At 40.9% G+C, this 4,947-nt stretch overlaps 1 protein-coding gene across 1 annotated transcript in view; it reads left to right on the top strand.

Annotated features, from left to right (window-relative positions):
• The first annotated feature begins 532 nt into the window (after positions 1-532).
• LOC115203501 (ornithine decarboxylase antizyme 1) overlaps positions 533-4,947 on the top strand; it is a 35,986-nt gene continuing 31,571 nt past the window's right edge. Inside the window, exon 1 of the mRNA XM_029768225.1 lies at positions 533-578. The gene's annotated coding sequence lies outside the window, so the exon portion shown is untranslated. The remainder of the gene's footprint in view (positions 579-4,947) is intronic.

The raw sequence follows: 4,947 nt of genomic DNA, 5'->3' as shown, positions 1-4,947 counted from the left end.
TAACAGTATATCATTTGTCTTCATTAACAGTATATCATTGAATATCTTCATTAACAGTATATCATTTGTCTTCATTAACAGTATATCATTGAATATCTTCATTAACAGTATATCATTGAATATCTTCATTAACAGCATATCATTTGTCTTCATTAACAATTGTGGCAAAGAAGGGGGTCGAGTGATAAATGGCAGATATGTGAGGGCAGAACTAATAAACGGGCTCTGCCCGATCACTAAAATGGCCACCCCGATCAGAACTACAGATCACAAAATGGCCGACTGCCAAAACTACAATTCCCAGAAGCAAGGGGAACCCTCAGAAGGTGGAGCCGACCCACAGATAAAAGGTCAAGAAAAACCAGGAAGAGAGAGAGAGGGCGGGAAGGATCTATGAACCATAGAGAGAGAGACATTCTACATTGGCTGGATTTACCGTGTACGAGCTGGACTGTTTTGGACTTACCTGTTGGCGTTTAGACCTGGACCTACCGAGAACCAGATTTGTGTACCGAACCCTGCTATCCTTGACCTTACCTACGGCCTGGGTGGACCAGGACAGAGAAACAAACATACAGGTACTGTCATGTTCGAAAGAACTTTAATTCTGGGCTGACTTTGGTGACAGTTTCTCACTTAATTTGTGACAAACGCTCCTAGCTTTGAAGAGGTTTGCCACACAATATACACTGCTCAAAAAAATAAAGGGAACACTTAAACAACACAATGTAACTCCAAGTCAATCACACTTCTGTGAAATCAAACTGTCCACTTAGGAAGCAACACTGATTGACAATAAATTTCACATGCTGTTGTGCAAATGGAATAGACAACAGGTGGAAATTATAGGCAATTAGCAAGATGCTTCCTGGCTGATGTTTTGGTCACTTTTGAATGCTGGCGGTGCTTTCACTCTAGTGGTAGCATGAGACGGAGTCTACAACCCACACAAGTGGCTCAGGTAGTGCAGCTCATCCAGGATGGCACATCAATGCGAGCTGTGGCAAGAAGGTTTGCTGTGTCTGTCAGCGTAGTGTCCAGAGCATGGAGGTGCTACCAGCAGACAGGCCAGTACATCAGGAGACGTGGAGGAGGCCGTAGGAGGGCAACAACCCAGCAGCAGGACCGCTACCTCCGCCTTTGTGCAAGGAGGAGCAGGAGAAGCACTGCCAGAGCCCTGCAAAATGACCTCCATCAGGCCACAAATGTGCATGTGTCTGCTCAAACGGTCAGAAACAGACTCCATGAGGGTGGTATGAGGGCCCGACGTCCACAGGTGGGGGTTGTGCTTACAGCCCAACACCGTGCAGGACGTTTGGCATTTGCCAGAGAACACCAAGATTGGCAAATTCACCACTGGTGCCCTGTGCTCTTCACAGATGAAGCAGGTTCACACTGAGCACGTGACAGACGTGACAGAGTCTGGAGACGTCGTGGAGAACGTTCTGCTGCCTGCAACATCCTCCAGCATGACCGGTTTGGCGGTGGGTCAGTCATGGTGTGGGGTGGCATTTCTTTGGGGGGCCGCACAGTCCTCCATGTGCTCGCCAGAGGTAGCCTGACTGCCATTAGGTACCGAGATGAGATCCTCAGACCCCTTGTGAGACCATATGCTGGTGCGGTTGGCCCTGGGTTCCTCCTAATGCAAGACAATGCTAGACCTCATGTGGCTGGAGTGTGTCAGCAGTTCCTGCAAGAGGAAGGCATTGATGCTATGGACTGGCCCGCCCGTTCCCCAGACCTGAATCCAATTGAGCACATCTGGGACATCGTCTCGCTCCATCCACCAACGCCACGTTGCACCACAGACTGTCCAGGAGTTGGCGGATGCTTTAGTCCAGGTCTGGGAGGAGATCCCTCAGGAGACCATCCGCCACCTCATCAGGAGCATGCCCAGGCATTGTAGGGAGGTCATACAGGCACGTGGAGGCCACACACACTACTGAGCCTAATTTTGACTTGTTTTAAGGACATTACATCAAAGTTGGATCAGCCTGTAGTGTGGTTTTCCACTTCCATTTTGAGTGTGACTCCAAATCCAGACCTCCATGGGTTGATAAATTGGATTTCCATTGATTATTTTTGTGTGATTTTTGTTGTCAGCACATTCAACTATGTAAAGAAAAAAATATTTAATAAGATTATTTCTTTCATTCAGATCTAGGATGTGTTGTTTAAGTGTTCCCTTTATTTTTTTGAGCTGTATATAATTGAATGTCTTCATTAACAGTATATAATTTGTCTTCGTTAACAGAATATCATTTAATATCTTCATTAACAGTATGTAATTTAATATCTTCATTAACGGTATATAATTTGTCTTCATTAACGGTATATCATTTAAGATCTTCATTAACAGTATATAATTTAATATCTTCATTAACGGTATATCATTTAATGTCTTCATTAACGGTATATCATTTAATGTCTTCATTAACAGTATGTAATTTGTGTTCATTAACGGTATATAATTTAATATCTTCATTAACAGTATATAATTTAATATCTTCATTAACGGTATATCATTTAATGTCTTCATTAACGGTATATCATTTAATGTCTTCATTAACAGTATATCATTTGTCATCTTCATTAACAGTATATCATGTCTTAACAGTATATCATTTGTCTTCATTAACGGTATATCATTTAATGTCTTCATTAACGGTATATCATTTAATGTCTTCATTAACGGTATATCATTTAATGTCTTCATTAACAGTATCATTTAATGTCTTCATTAACGGTATATCATTTAATGTCTTCATTAACAGTATCATTTAATGTCTTCATTAACAGTATCATTTAATGTCTTCATTAACAGTATCATTTAATGTCTTCATTAACAGTATCATTTAATGTCTTCATTAACAGTATCATTTAATGTCTTCATTAACAGTATATCATTTAATGTCTTCATTAACAGTATATCATTTAATGTCTTCATTAACAGTATATCATTTGTCTTCATTAACGGTATATCATTTAATGTTTTCATTAACAGTATATCATGTCTTTATTAACAGTATATAATTTAATGTCTTCATTAACGGTATATCATTTAATGTCTTAACGGTATATCATGTCTTCATTAACAGTATATCATTTAATGTCTTCATCCAGTAGAGCGTTCATCATTGTGAATTCTAAATGAACCCATCCTGGTGTACGGGCCTCAACACTTGTCTAAGATTAGGAACACACACACAAATGTAAAACTGACCGTGACAATGAAAGACTAGGCCTATATACATTTTAAGACACTGAAGATAAGAACTTGTCATTTCTATAATGATCTCTTCAGTTGCATTATAGTTTATCTCCACAACAAAGAGTGATTGATTGTTCCACGTGTTAATTAACAGGCAACTCAGATAAATAGCCATGAATTGATAGTTGCTACACGGCGCCACCAAGTGGCAGAACATAAAAACATTACACAAATAAAAGAATAGAAAGCACTGCACTACTGAACTAACTGTGGCAGCCGTAGGCATGGTGGATATCATACCCTTTATAATGTGTTAAGTTGAAAGAGTACAGTACTCCTGGTGTTTATTATGGATCCCTATTAGTTCCTGCCAAGGCAGCAGCTACTCTTCCTGGTGTTTTATTATGGATCCCTATTAGTTCCTGCCAAGGCAGCAGCTACTCTTCCTGGGGTTTATTAGTGATCCCCATTAGTTCCTGCCAAGGCAGCAGCTACTCTTCCTGGGGTTTATTATGGATCCCCATTAGTTCCTGCCAAGGCGGCAGCTACTCTTCCTGGTGTTTTATTATGGATCCCTATTAGTTCCTGCCAAGGCAGCAGCTACTCTTCCTGGGGTTATTATGGATCCCCATTAGTTCCTGCCAAGGCGGCAGCTACTCTTCCTGGGGTTATTATGGATCCCCATTAGTTCCTGCCAAGGCGGCAGCTACTCTTCATGGGGTTTATTAGTGATCCCCATTAGTTCCTGCCAAGGCAGCAGCTACTCTTCCTGGGGTTTATTAGTGATCCCCATTAGTTCCTGCCAAGGCAGCAGCTACTCTTCCTGGGGTTTATTAGTGATCCCCATTAGTTCCTGCCAAGGCAGCAGCTACTCTTCCTGGGGTTTATTATGGATCCCCATTAGTTCCTGCCAAGGCAGCAGCTACTCTTGCTGGTGTTTATTAGTGATCCCCATTAGTTCCTGCCAAGGCAGCAGTTACTCTTCCTGGTGTTTATTATGGATCCCCATTAGTTCCTGCCAAGGCAGCAGCTACTCTTCCTGGGGTTTATTATGGATCCCCATTAGTTCCTGCCAAGGCAGCAGATACTCTTCCTGGGGTTTATTATGGATCCCCATTAGTTCCTGCCAAGGCAGCAGTTACTCTTCCTGGGGTCCAAACACATTAAGGCACTTACATTACATATAAAACAAAAGATAAAACAGTACATCATATAACATTATTACACCACTACATATCTACAATACAAAATGTACAATACCACCATACAACAATATTACAATGTACGTGTGTGTAGAGTGCGGAATCTCCTAGTTTCCAAATTATGTAACTAATATATTAATTGTATATTTTTGTATATTCATTATGTAATTACTATACAAAACCCATTTTAACATTCAGAAATTCAACTGTTTTTTGACAAGAGTTTAATAGGAATTGGCCATGGATATGAATCTTAATTAGCTACACATGAAGTGTGCTATAATTAAGCAATAATGCACGAGGGGGTGTGGTATATGGCCAATATACTACGGCTAAGGGCTGTTTTTATGCATGATGCAACGCGGAGTGCCTGGATACAGTCGTTAGCTGTGGTATATTGGCCATATCACAAACCCTGAGGTGCCTTATTGCTATTATAAACTGGTTACCAATGTAATTAGAGCAGTAAAAATAAATGTTTTGTCATACCCGTGGTATACGGTCTGATATACCACGGCTGTCAGCCAATCAGCA

Source organism: Salmo trutta, chromosome 12 (genome assembly GCF_901001165.1).
Source record: "Salmo trutta chromosome 12, fSalTru1.1, whole genome shotgun sequence".
Taxonomy (NCBI): domain Eukaryota; kingdom Metazoa; phylum Chordata; class Actinopteri; order Salmoniformes; family Salmonidae; genus Salmo; species Salmo trutta.
Note: the sequence above shows the minus strand (reverse complement) of the source record. Positions and strands in the feature narration are given on the sequence as shown.